Source organism: Aegilops tauschii, chromosome 3, assembly GCF_002575655.3.
Source record: "Aegilops tauschii subsp. strangulata cultivar AL8/78 chromosome 3, Aet v6.0, whole genome shotgun sequence".
NCBI classification, from domain to species: domain Eukaryota; kingdom Viridiplantae; phylum Streptophyta; class Magnoliopsida; order Poales; family Poaceae; genus Aegilops; species Aegilops tauschii.
In genome coordinates, this window is record NC_053037.3 from 483131256 (window position 1) to 483146033 (window position 14778).

A 14778-nucleotide genomic window follows, 5' to 3' on the forward strand; every position below is an offset into this window, starting at 1 on the left:
GGCCAGCAGTGTTGTACTTGCACCGGACAACGGCCACGCCGTTCGCATGGGTCGCGCCGCTTGCCTTGTCCGCGTCCCCCTCGATGCCAACACGCTGGTCGCTAGGCTCAAGCACCTCCTTTTCCCAGGTGTCCAATGAGGCGTAGTAGAGGAACATGGCCGTTGCATCGTTGAGATGGTCATCGCCAATGAAATAGTTAGCTTGGAGCTCGAGATCGCGCTCCAACTATACAGAGAGCATGTCAACCGCTTGGACGAACTCCTGCATGAGTTCAGGCAGAGCCAAGTGCTTCCATAGGCAAGGGTGGTGGCCATGGACGCGCTTTAATTTTGTTCAAATGGTTTGGATGTTGATCGCTATGTCAGCACAACAATCATAATATTGCTCTGTTTCAATATGTGTATGATTTTTGTTCTATTGTTATGTTTTAATGTCTGCATGCTTGATAACCCACAAGTACAGGGGATCGCGACAATCTTCGAGGGTAGTATTTCATCAAGTTTATTGATGCGACACAAGGGGCCCAAAGAATATTTATGAGTATTAGCAGTTGAGTTGTCAATTCAACCACACCTGAAGAACTAAATATCTGCAGCAAAGTGTTTAGTAGCATAGTAGTATGATAGTTTGGTAGTAGTGGTAACAGTAACAATAGCAGTTTTATAGTGATTGTAACAACAACAACAACGAAAGCAACTTAGAAAAGATCAATATGAGAAAAACGTAGGCATTGGATCAACGATGGATATTTGTGTTGGGTGACATTCATCATATAACAGTCACAACCTAGAGCGACACACAATAGCTCCAATTCATTAATTCAGTGTAGGCATGTATTCGGGACGCGGAGTTTCTGCTCCCGGGCTCATATGCACCCCTCTCCAAAAAAATCAAAACAAATGCTAGAAAAATTCAAAAAATTCCAATTTTTTTGGGTGGTAGATAATTTGAGGCGTGAGGTCCGCTCCAAATTTGAACCCATTTGGAGCAGCTCTCGGCAAAAAAGACAAAATCAGGGTTTGTAAAAATGTTTACTGTTCACGCACAGTTTTGACCCGATTTGTCTTTTTTGCCGAGATCTGCTCAAAAGTCCGAATGATTTGAAATTTTGAGCGGACCTCAGCATCAAATTATCTACCACCCAAAAAAATTGGAATTTTTTTGTTTTTTCTAGTATTTATTTTAATTTTTTTCTGAGCGGGAGCAGATGAGCCTGGGCACCGAGTTGGATTTTCGTGTATTCCGTATATAGTCATACGTGCTTATAATATCAACTTGCATGAAATCTTTTGTCCTACCCTCCCGCGGCAGCGGGGCCCATAAGAAAATCTAAGGGATATTAAGGCCTCCTTTTAATAGAGAAACAGAACAAATCATTAACACTTAGTGAATACATGAACTCCTCATACTACGGTCATCACCTGAGTGAATCCCAATTGTTGTCACTTTGGGGTCTGCGGATCATAACACATAATAGGTGCATAAAACTTGCAAGATAGGATCTAAAACACACTTATATTCATGATAATATAATAGGTTCGGATCTGAAATCATGGCACTCGGGTCCTAGTGACAAGCATTAGGCATAGCAAATTCATAGCAACATCAATCTCAGAACATAGTGGATACTAGGGATCAAGCCCTAACAAATTGACTCGATTACATGAAGAATCTCATCCAACTCCATCACCGTCCAACAAGCCTACAAAGAAATTACTCACTCCCTGTGGTGAGCATCATGAAGTTGTTGATGAAGAAGGGTTGGTGATGATGATGACGATGAATCCCCCTCTCCGAAGCCCCGACCAGACTCCAAAACTGCCACCCCGATGAAGAACAAGTGGTGGCGACTGCTTCGTATTGTAAAACACGATGAAACTTCTCTTTTTTTTCTCATGGAAACATAATTTATAGTTGGAATTAGGTCTGACGGTCGCCTGTGGGCCCCACAAGGCATCAGGGTGTGCCCTGGGGGTAGGCACACCCTGTTGCCTTATGAGCAATTGGTGGCCCCCTCCAGTGGATCTTCGTTCCAGTATTACAACTTGGGGGGGGGGGGTAGGCACGTGATACGTCTCCAACGTATCTATAATTTTTGATTGTTCCATGCTGTTATATTATCATTCTTGGATGTTTTATAATCATTTTATAGTCATTTTATATCATTTTTTGGTATTAACCTATTGACATAGTGCCAAGTGCCAGTTGCTGTTTTTTGCATGTTTTTTACATCGCAGGAAATCAATACCAAACGCAACGAAACTTTTTGTGGAATTTTGATGGACTAGAAGACATCCAGTGGGCTGAAGAAGCAGCTGGGGGCTGCTTCGAGGGGAGCACAACCCACCAGGGCCCGCCCTGGTGGGTTGTGCCCACCTCGGGTGCCCCCGGACTGCCTCTTTACTCTATGAATACCCCAATATTCTAGAAACCCCAGGGGAGTCGACGAAAATCAATTCCAGACGCCGCAGAGTCTAGAACCACCAGATCCAATCTAGACACCATCACGGAGGGGTTCATCATGTTCATTGGTGCCTCTCCGATGATGCGTGAGTAGTATTTTGTAGACCTACGGGTCCATAGTTAGTAGCTAGATGGCTTCCTCTCTCTCATTCGATTCTCAATACAATGGTCTCTTGGAGATCCATATGATGTAACTCTTTTTGCGGTGTGTTTGCCGGGATCAGATCTATCTTTCTATCCATGAAAGTTATTTGAGTCTTCTTTGATCTCTTATATGCATGATTGCTTATAGCCTCGTATTTCTTCTCCGATATTTGGGTTTTGTTTGGCCAACTTGATCTATTTATCTAGCAATAGGAAGAGGTGCTTTGTGATGGGTTCGATCTTACGGTGTTTGATCCCAATGACAGAAGGGGAACCGACACGTATGTATCGTTGCTATTAAGGATAACAATATGGGGTCTATTTCTACATAAATAGATCTTGTCTACATCATGTCATCGTTCTTATTGCATTACTCCGTTTATCCATGAACTTAATACACTAGATGCAAGCTGGATAGTGGTCGATGTGTGGAGTAATAGTAGTAGATGCAGGCAGGAGTCGGTCTACTAATCTTGGACGTGATGCCTATATAATGATCATTGCCTGGATATCGTCATGATTATTTGAAGTTCTATCAATTGCCCAACAGTAATTTGTTCACCCACCGTTTGCTATTTTTCTCGAGAGAAGCCACTAGTGAAACCTACGACCCCCGGGTCTGTTCTTTATTATATTTGCCTTTGCGATCTATTTTCCTTTGCTTTTTATTTTCAGATCTATTAAACCAAAAATACAAAAATGCCTTGCTGCAATTTATTTATCTCGCGTTCCCGCGAGATCTATCTATCAAATTATTACAACTCTCTCACGTCCGCTTGCCAATTTCTGGCGCCGTTACCCGAAAGGGATCGACAACCCCTTAAACACGTCGGGTTGCGAGTATTTATTATTTGTGTGCAGGTGCTGTTTACGTAGTGTTGCTTGGCTCTCCTACTGGTTCGATAACCTTGGTCTCATCACTGACAAAAATACCTACCATCGCTGTGCTGCATCATCCCTTCCTCTTTGGGGAAATACCGACGTAGTCTAGCAGACATCAAAAGGAATTTCTGGCGCCGTTGCCGGGGAGACATCATCAACATCTACCAGGTTCCTAATCACAAATCTCATCTCCTTGCAATTTACATTATTTGCCATGTGCCTCTCGTTTTCCTCTCCCCCACTGTCGTGGAATAGTCATGGCAGATGTCCTCGTGCAAGGACTTAGTCGTGGAGCCATCGCAACTAGGAAGCTTAAAGGGGTTAAACGGGACAAAGGACACGAGGATTATACTGGTTCGGCCCCTTACGGTGAAGGTAAAAGCCTACTCCAGTTGAGGTGGAATTACTTAGGGTTTCGATGACCAGGGAGCTAAAACCGCTATGCCTGGCTATCGATCTGATCTTCCTTGTCCTGAACCGCTGCTGGATCGTCCCTTTATATAGAGAGGTTAACGCCCAACGGCTCTCAGAGTCCTGGCCGGCTTATAAACAGTATCCGGCTCGGACTCTTAACTATTCTTGCCTTACACTACAAGTCATGCCATAACGGCGGTTTATCACTATGGGCCTTAAGCCGCCTCTGGGCCTTAAGCCCATACCTGAATCGCCATCTCCTAGCTTGATTCTGGGCTTCATGTGATGATCGTCTCAACATAACCCGGCCCCTCCTGGGCGGGTGACACCAGTAGTTATATCCCCAACATTAGGCCCCAGATTGATTTGAACCGGTTCATGTCAATCTTCAATACCTTAAGAAAAATCTTCTGGCTTCTTTTTGCGCAAAGGCTATAACCCGCCGTGACGTCATCTTCTAGATTCTTGGTAACCCGCCGTGACGTCATCCGCCATTAACGCACGTTTTGCTCAACGTATCTCAACGGATCCTTATCTTAATAACTGTCCCGAAAACTGAGGCGTCCCTGCAGCTGGATAACCATATCTTCAGCCTCCTCGTTTCTCACGCCCATTTATCAGCCATCCCTTATAAGTAGGCCCGGCCCTTAGGTCTTTGTCATCCTTCCCTTTCTATCGTCTTCCTCCTCTCGACGCCTCAGAGCCCGAGCTCCGCCGCCGCCGCCGCGCATCCCGTCTGCACCAACCAAGGCTGCTGCATCGACCTGTCTTGACCAGAGAACCGCGGCGCACCTCCACTGCTCATCAGCACCAGTAAGTCCTCGCCGTGCCATATATTAGATCCGCATTAGGGTTCGCGAGTTCTTCTGTGTTCTTCGTGGTTCCTCGCGATTCCTTCGCAGTTCTTCCACAACGGCCTCCGTTGATCCAAGAGTAGTGCATAACTTTGGCGGTAGTCGTTTCACACCCATTTTCAATACTAGCAGATCCCTTTTGCTTGCAAAAAGACCTCATTTAGAGCTTATGAACTTCTCTGTATCAGTTTTTAGGTCTAGAAATTTTTCTTTTCTGAACGATCGTTTGATCCAAAATAATCCCTGCAATCTGTGAAACTTGTTTGTGTAACACTTAGGCAGAAAACTGCATCTGTTAGCCATGGCGGCTCATGTCGCCGGCTTAAAAGAGGCCATGCTTTGTGAAATTTCCGGATCATTCATAATAGAGTTAAATAACTTAATTGCTCATGATATCTACGGCGGTTTAAATAACCTGACACAATTAGCCATATATCATTAGGCCCCTTCATAAGCCGCCATCTTGAATACTGAACTGAAATCTTCCTCCGGCTTAAATTTGAACCGAAAATTTTATTTTGTCATAGGCTTCCATCTTTCACAATGCCGCCTAAGGCTCCCAAAGCACCCGTCACATGCAACTGGGTTAGATCCAACGTCATCGACAACATCTTAGCTGATTTCGTGAAAACGGGTTACCTGCCAAAGAAAGAGGTCATGTCCTATCGTGCTCCTGACCCGTCAGAAGAGAGGCCTCAACCCAAGGATGGGGAAGTTGTCATATTTACTAATCACATGAACCGGGGCTTTGCTCCTCCCGGCTCAAAATTCTTCAGAGATGTCCTGCACTTTTTTGATCTGCGACCTCAAGACATCGGACCCAATTCCGTGTCAAACATCTGCAACTTCCAAGTGTTCTGTGAGGTGTACCTCGGAGAAGAACCCAGCTTGCTACTCTTTAGGGAGTTATTTTACCTGAACCGCCAGAATGAATGTGCCAACGGGCCTAGCTTGGAACTCGGTGGAATCTCAATCCAACGACGGAGAGATTGTCTCTTCCCTTATGCTGAGCCGCCAAGCCACCCGAAAGATTGGAACCAGACATGGTTCTACTGCCAAGACACTTCTCCGGCTGATGAAAACCCTCTGCCCGGCTTTCGCGCCCTGCGTCTGGAGTCAAATCACCCCTTGCCAGACAAATTATCTCAAGCTGAACGTCAACCACTTACTCCCACCATCAACAAAATCAAAGCTCTTCTGGGGAATGGCCTAAATGGCATTGATCTGGTCCGGGTCTGGGTTGCCTGGTGGGTGATTCCTTTAAGCCGCCGCCCCGGCTTGATGTGTGATTACACGGGCCAGAAGGATGATCCTCTTCGGCACAGTCCAGACGACTTACCTGAGGACGCCATTGATGATACAACCAAGTCTCTTCTGAACGAGAGCCTGGCAGATTGCGGGAGAGTGGGCTTAAGCCCTTTCTGCAAGGCTAACCCGGCTCCAGCGGTAAACCATTGACCTGAATACTTCACCTTCCATTTTAATGATTTTGTCTTAACTCACTAACCTTTGTTGTATTTTACAGGCTAATGATAAATCCTGGAAGGTCAAGTATGACCACGAAGCTGCCAAGAAAGCCCGAAAAGTTAAGAAAGCCGTCAGGAAAGCCGCTCCCCGTAAGAAGGGGAATAAACCTAGCGCCTCGGACCTGCTTCATCTGGAAGACACCTTCGAGTCAGAGGTAGCTCTTGACTCTTTAGGCTCCTTTTTTAACCATCTTATTGACACGGATTATCAGCAGGAGGACACCGGAACGAGTCATGAAGTGAATGAAGAGGTAACTATAATTTCCTCCGACTCCGAGCCTTTGCCGAGACAGAAAGTCCGAAGAGTAACCCGGAAAGTAAGATTTTCACATCCTTTAGCTTATCAAGATCCTCAATTTCTTTTGAAGCGACAGATTTATGAGAGTCGGAGGCAGACCCGGACCAGCAAAGATGCAGACCTCTCCTCCGGCTTACCCGAAGCATCAAGGAAGCGCCGGACTGAGGTTATCTCCGACTTATATTCTTTGTATCCTTTGGCGGGCGCCACTCGTCAACCACTCAATTCTTCTGATTCAAACTACCAGGGAACTTCGCCTTCCTCCGGCGACTCAATGCAGTCCAGCTTGCCGGCTTTCAAAACCGCTCCCGGGTAATGATGATCAGTTTATTTTTTGCTTATCTTACTCTTGTTTTTGCACTAACCTTTTGACTTGCAGTGTACAAGTGAAACCCAGCAAGAGGGCGAAGAAAAATAAGCCGGCCGAAGAGCCGGTCCTGGCTGAGCCGGAACTCAGAACGGCTGCTCCTAATGCCTCTGCTGATGAGCCGCTGGCTGTACCATCTCTTGATGCCACCACTGCTCCATCTGCTGAACAAGCTATGGAGAACCCGGAGATCCCCAGCCCGGCTCATCCAGATGATCCGGATGTTGAGATCACCCGGACTGAGTTTGTCGAACCGGGACGACCTACCGTGCTGGCCAAGTGCTCTGCCAAGGAAGAACTTCTGGAGCGCCGCCGGGCCAAGCTGGCCATCACTGATTATGCTCATCTGAGCATTGAAGATATTGTCTCTGGCTATGTGAATCAAGTGCACAACAGCCGGGATCTGGAGATTGACATGGTGAAACAAATACAGCAAAAATCTGAGGTACAACTCTCTTTCTTACTCCATAGTTATACTTACCATGCCAGCCCCCAAGTCTATTACTTATGATAAAAATATGTTGTAGACTTAATACCGGCTTAGTAATCACTGCAAGAAAACCGGCTTACCTGGTAGCACTCAAGGTCCGGTTTAATCAGCATATCTGAACCGGTCCTTACCTTGTTTTAATCAAGTAGTTGAACAGCAATATGCATTAGCCCCCAAGTGCCAAGTACCTTTGCTTGCAAAGTGCTTGGGACTTATTTGCATGAACCACCACTGTAAATAGAGCTCTTCAGCATACATTAGCCCCCAAGTGCCAAGTGTCTTTGCTTGCAAAGTGCTTGGGACTTAATGTTGCATTATAATCACCCTAACTGTGACTTGGAATTTATACAAGCCGCCGTCAAGCAATTTGAATCGAAGATCTCTGATTTAAAGAACCGCCTGAAGACTCAAGAAAATGAAACCCAAAAGGCCAACTCCAAGTTTGAATTCAGTGTATTTGCTCAAGAGAAACTGAAGAAGAAGTTTGAAGCAGAGAGAAAAGCCTGGGCGGATGAAAAGACGGCTTTGCTCAGCCGGGCCGAACAAGCGGAGGCCACTCTTGCTGAAACAGCCGCCGAGCTATCCGGCTTAAAACACCATGTTTCTCAGATGGTCTCCGCAATCTTTGGTAAGTTACTCTATAAGTGTTTAGCTAGTTTACATCTTTTCCAAAGAACATCTCAATTGTCATCAGCTTACCTGTCTTTGCAATGCAGGCCCCAGAAGCTCCAATCTTAATCAAAACGTGCTGACAAAATTGAAGGCGGTTTATACCTTGGTAGAGCAACTTTACACCGGGTCACAACGTGCCTTAGCCGTTGTGGCTCTGTCAAATGAAGTTCCCACTCACCTGGCGGATGTACTCAGGCGGCTTGCCGTACTTCCTCAACGCTTCCAAGAGTTGAGACGGGCTTCTGCAAGAGCCGGGGCTATAGCCGCTCTGAGCCGGGCCAAGACGTTTCTATCGGAGCTAGACCCGGCCGACATCGCCCTTGGGTATCCCAGCTTGAAGGAAGACGGCACCCCTTTGACCGGAAGGACTTCTCCGCTTGTGTGAAGAGCGTACGCCCTGTGGCCACTTTGATTAGCAATGACACAGATCTTACCAAATATCAACCGGGCTATGACGCGGAGAATCAGAGAATCCCAACACCACGCTATGAAGCAATCATCCTGATTCCTCCAACTCGTAAGCATACCTTCGCCCCTGAAGTTGACCCGGCCGGGTTAATTGATGATGAGGCTCAATTTGAAGCCTTGAGTGGCATTGACTGGAAATCATCAACCTTCCAGGTCATGGAAACAGCTGGAGGAGCGGAGAGGGATGACCCGGAAACCTCAGGCCAACAACGCCCTTGATCTCGCAGGCGGCTCATGGTTATGTCTTAAAAGACGATGCCTCACCTTTTGGACTCGGGGAGTCATGTAATAGAGTAGGACAAACACTTAATTTTGTCGTGCCATCGCGCACGTGTGTAGCGCTCAACATTGTTTAAGCTGCCCTTTTATATTCTTCCGGGTTATGCTTGATCCTCTGTTTTCCTTATGTTTAAAGAGCTGTCTTTAATTGTCCTGCATAGAAGAAACAAATCACAAGTCCCTTGGCGGCTTACCACATGGAGAGTCATACACTTTACATATAACCCGGAATCATAACAAACCGGTCCTCCATTATATCCTTGAGACAACCATAACAGCATACCTGTGATCCTTCAAGTACACCTCCGGTTTATATGAACCGAATAATGAGTAAAAACTCCACTATGTAACATAATGCTTATCATGTGCGATCAACTTTATTGACCAAAGTTAAGCCGGTGGAGTAGAAACCACCCTTGAACACTTTAGATATAATCAAAAGAACTTGTTTGCAACAAAGAGACTTCAAAAATTTGGAGGCTTCTGATTCGAATACGACCAGAGAACCGTCCCAAAGGGGTTAAGCTAAGATTCGAATACGATCATATAGCCCCCAGTGGCTTTGGCATTGCCGATCAAGAGGGTATCGATAGCTATGTTCTCTTTGGTTCGAATACGACCTATGTTTGAACAGGAAGCCCCCAAATGATCTTGAGAGTTGTTTTAACGACGCTGATTCGAATACGATCCACGTCGGTTCCCAAAGGGGGTTGAGCTATGATTCAAATATGATCAAGAAACTCCCCAGTGAGCTCGGCAATATGCCAATCAAGTGGGTATCGACAACTATGTTCTCTTTGGTTCGGATACGACCTATGTTTGAACAGGAAGCCCCCAAGTGATCATGTGATATCATAATGAAAATAACAATGACACATTTACCTTTGGAGGGGAAAAAAGGACAGAGGTCCTGCTTTATTATTCATCATAATATATACATGGCTATATAAATATGTACATTATGAGAGCCGTTGGCTCAAGTGTAATACGGCCAAAGATGAGCAATATTCCACGGCCGGCGGGTCTCCTCCTCCGACTTACGTGAATCTTTGTGCTCTCGAACATCGATGAGGTAGTATGACCCGTTGTGCAAGTTCTTGCTGACCACAAAGGGCCCTTCCCAAGGTGGGGATAGCTTGTGTGCATCTGTTTGATCCTGGATGAGCCGGAGCACCAAATCACCTTCCTGAAAGGTCCTGGACTTAACCCGGCGGCTGTGATAGCGGCGCAGGTCTTGTTGGTAAATCACCGAGCGAGCTGCTGCTACGTCATGTTGTTCGTCCAACAAGTCAAGAGCATCTTGACGCGCTTGCTCATTGTCCGCCTCGACATAAGCCGCCACTCGAGGCGAGTCATGACGGATGTCGCTAGGGAGAACCGCCTCAGCTCCGTAGACCATGAAAAAAGGCATGTAACCCGTAGACCTGTTAGGAGTAGTATTGATGCTCCATAACACAGAGGGTAACTCCTCCACCCAACAACCAGGCGTCCGTTGCAAAGGGACCAAAAGCCGGGGCTTGATGCCCTTCAAGATTTCCTGATTGGCTCTCTCAGCTTGACCATTGGATTGGGGGTGAGCTACTGATGAAACATCAAGCCGAATATGCTCTCGTTGGCAAAATTCTTCCATGGCGCCTTTAGACAGATTGGTACCATTGTCAGTTATAATGCTGTGTGGAAAACCGAAGCGAAATATCACCTTTTTCATGAACTGAACAGCCGTGGCTGCGTCACACTTACTAACTGGCTCTGCCTCAACCCACTTTGTGAACTTGTCCACAGCCACCAAGAGGTGGGTCTTCTTATGCTTGGACCTTTTGAAAGGCCCAACCATATCAAGCCCCCAAACTGCAAACGACCAAGTGATTGGAATCATCCTCAACTCTTGAGCCGGCACGTGAGCACGTCTTGAGAACTTCTGACAACCGTCACATTTACTGACTAAGTCCTCTGCGTCAGCGTGAGCCGTCAGCCAATAAAAACCATGACGAAAAGCCTTCGCCACAAGGGATTTTGAGCCGGCATGATGGCCACAATCCCCCTCGTGAACCTCTCGTAAAATTTCTTGACCCTCCTCAGGGGGAACACAACGCTGAAAAGCCCCAGTAACACTGCGATGATGTAGCTCGCCATTGATAATTATCATTGACTTAGACCGCCGGGTTATCTGTCTGGCCAAAGTTTCATCCTCAAGCAAGTCTCCCCGGGTCATGTAAGCCAAGTATGGCACTGTCCAATCTGGGATAACGTGAAGAGCTGCCACCAACTGTGCTTCTGGGTCAGGAACAGCCAAGTCTTCCTCTGTAGGCAACTTGACAGAAGGGTTATGCAGAATATCCAAGAAAGTATTAGGCGGCACCGGCTTACGCTGAGAGCCCAGCCGGCTCAAGGCATCAGCCGCTTCGTTCTTTCTGCGGTCAATGTGCTCCACTTGATAACCCTGAAAATGCCCGGCGATGGCATCAACTTCACGGCGATAAGCCGCCATGAGGGGGTCCGTGGAATCCCACTTGCCTGATACCTGTTGAGCCACCAAATCTGAGTCGCCAAAGCATCTCACCCGGCTTAAGCTCATCTCCTTAGCCATCCGAAGACCATGGAGCAAGGCCTCATACTCAGCTGCATTGTTAGTACAGGGAAACATCAACCGTAGCACATAACGAAATTTGTCACCTCGAGGGGAAGCTAAAACGACTCCAGCCCCCGAGCCCTCCAACTGCCTGGACCCGTCGAAGTGAATAGTCCAGTATGTGTTATCTGGCCTCTCCTCAGGCATCTGCAGTTCTGTCCAGTCGTTGATGAAGTCTACCAATGCTTGAGATTTGATAGCAGTGCGTGGCACATACTTTAAATCATGAGGCCCAAGTTCAATGGCCCACTTAGCAACTCTTCCGGTGGCTTCTCTGTTTTGGATGATATCTCCTAAAGGAGCAGAACTAACCACAACGATGGGGTGCCCCTGGAAATAATGCTTAAGCTTCCGGCTTGCCATGAACACCCCATAAACAAGCTTCTGCCAATGTGGATACCGTTGCTTGGACTCAATGAGTACTTCGCTGACGTAGTAAACCGGCCGCTGAACCAGATGTTCCTTACCCGCCTCCTTGCGCTCCACCACGATGGCCACACTGACGGCTCGTGTGTTAGCGGCTACATACAACAATAAGGGCTCCCTATCGACAGGAGCAGCAAGGACTGGCGGCTCAGCTAACTGTCTTTTCAAATCCTCAAAAGCAGCATTAGCAGCATCACTCCAGACAAAGTCATCTGTTTTCTTCATCATCTGATACAGCGGTATGGCCTTTTCGCCCAACCGGCTTATAAATCGCAGACTCAAAGCAGCGATGCGACCCGCCAGACGCTGGACGTCATTTATGCACGCCGGCTTAGCCAGAGAGGTGATTGCCTTGATCTTCTCCGGGTTAGCTTCAATGCCTCTGTGAGAAACCAGAAAACCCAAGAGCTTGCCTGTAGGAACACCAAAAACACACTTGGCCGGGTTAAGCATCATCTTGTAGACCCGGAGATTATCAAATGTCTCTCTCAAATCATCTATCAAGGTCTCCTTCTCTCTGGATTTGACCACAATATCATCCACATAGGCATGAACGTTGCGCCAAATCTGATTATGAAGACAATTCTGCACGCAACGCTGGTAAGTCGCCTGTGCACTCTTGAGCCCAAAAGGCATAGACACATAACAGAAAGCTCCCAAGGGAGTAATGAACGCCGTTTTCTCTTGGTCCTTAACAACCATTTTGATCTGATGGTAACGAGAGTACGCATCCAAAAAACTCAAACGCTCACAACCCGCCGTAGCATCAATAATTTGATCAATACGAGGGAGAGCAAAAGGATCAGCCGGACAAGCCTTGTTTAAATCCGTATAATCCACACACATACGCCAGGTGCCGTTCTATTTGAGTACGAGCACCGGGTTAGCTAACCATTCTGGATGAAAGACTTCCACAATGAACCCGTCCGCCAAGAGCCGAGCTACTTCCTCACCAATGGCCTTTCGCCTCTCCTCATTAAACCGCCGGAGGAATTGCCTGACTGGCTTAAATTTTGGATCAATATTAAGAGTGTGCTCAGCGAGCTCTCTCGGTACACCCGGCATGTCAGAAGGTTTCCATGCAAAGATGTCCCGGTTCTCACGGATGAACTCGATGAGCATGCCTTCCTATTTAGGATCCAGATTGGCGCTGATGCTGAACTGCTTAGATGAGTCACCTGGAACAAAGTCAACAAGCTTAGTCTCATCGGCCGACTTAAATTTCATTACCGGCTCATGCTCCGTGGTTGGCTTTTTCAGAGACGTCATATCTGCCGGGTCAACATTATCCTTATAAAACTTCAACTCCTCTGTCGCACAAACAGATTCAGCGTAAGCAGCGTCACCTTCCTCGCACTCCAAAGCTACTTTTCGGCTGCCATGAACCATAATGGTCCCGTTATGACCTGGCATCTTGAGCTGCAAATATACATAACACGGCCGTGCCATGAACTTGGCGTAAGTCGGCCGCCCAAATAGAGCATGGTACGGGCTTTTGATCTTGACCACCTCAAAAGTCAGTTTTTCCGCCCTGGAGTTGTACTCATCTCCAAAGGCTACTTCCAGCTCGATCTTACCAACTGGATACGCTGACTTACCAGGCACCACGCCGTGGAAAACAGTATTGGACTGGCTGAGGTTTTTATCGGTTAATCCCATACGACGGAAGGTCTCATAATAGAGGATGTTGATGCTGCTGCCCCCGTCCATGAGCACCTTAGTGAATTTATACCCACCAACCTGAGGAGCCACCACCAAAGCCAGGTGACCCGGATTATCAACCCGGGGAGGGTGATCCTCCCTACTCCATACAATAGGTTGCTCAGACCATCGCAAGTAACGTGGAACCGCCGGCTCAACAGCGTTCACAGCCCTTTTATGAAGCTTCTGGTCTCGCTTGCACAAACTGGTAGTAAACACATGATACTGTCCACTGTTGAGCTGCTTCGGATTGGTCTGATATCCCCCCTGCTGCTGCTACTGATTACCCTGGCCAGGTTGCTGGTTGAACCCCCCTTGATTACCTTGAAAATTCTGAAAATTGGAATTTGAATCGCCGCCCGGGCCATGAAAGCCGCCGCCGCCAGAGCCGCCCTGCCCATTGTTGCCATTGAAAGTGTTGGAATTTTTGAAAGCTTTCATGATTGCACAGTCTTTCCATAGATGAGTGGCTGGCTTCTCCCTAGAACCGTGCCTTGGACAGGGCTCATTCAACAATTGCTCAAGCGTCGGGCCTGATCCGGCGGATCGGGGAGGTGGTCTCCCCTTACGTCGGTGGTTGTTACCTTGCGCATTGGTGTTGGCCACAAATTCCATACTGCCATCAGCCTTACGTTTATTACTTCCCTGGTTCGCCGGGTTATACCGAGGGCCCTTGCCGTTGCCATTCTTCTTTCCCTTCCCTGTCTTTTCCTCATTAGACGCGGGATCCTTGGTACTATCAGAGTCGGCGTACTTGACCAGAGCCGCCATCAGCGTACCCATATCGTTGCAATCGCGCTTGAGCCGCTCAAGCTTCATCTTCAGGGGCGCAAAACGACAATTTTGTTCCAACATCAAGACCGCAGAGCCGGCATCCATCTTATCAGACGAATGTATTATCTCTTTGACCCGGCGTACCCAATGGGTTGTAGACTCGCCTTCTTGCTGTTTGCAGTTAGTCAAATCCACAATTGACATTGATTGCCTACATGTATCTTTGAAGTTTTGGATGAACCGGGCTTTTAGCTCTGCCCATGACCCGATGGAGTTGGGCGGCAGTCCCTTCAACCAAGTGCGGGCAGTCCCATCCAACATCATGGTGAAGTATTTTGCCATTGCCGCTTCGCTGACCTCCAGCAACTCCATAGCCATCTCGTAGCTCTC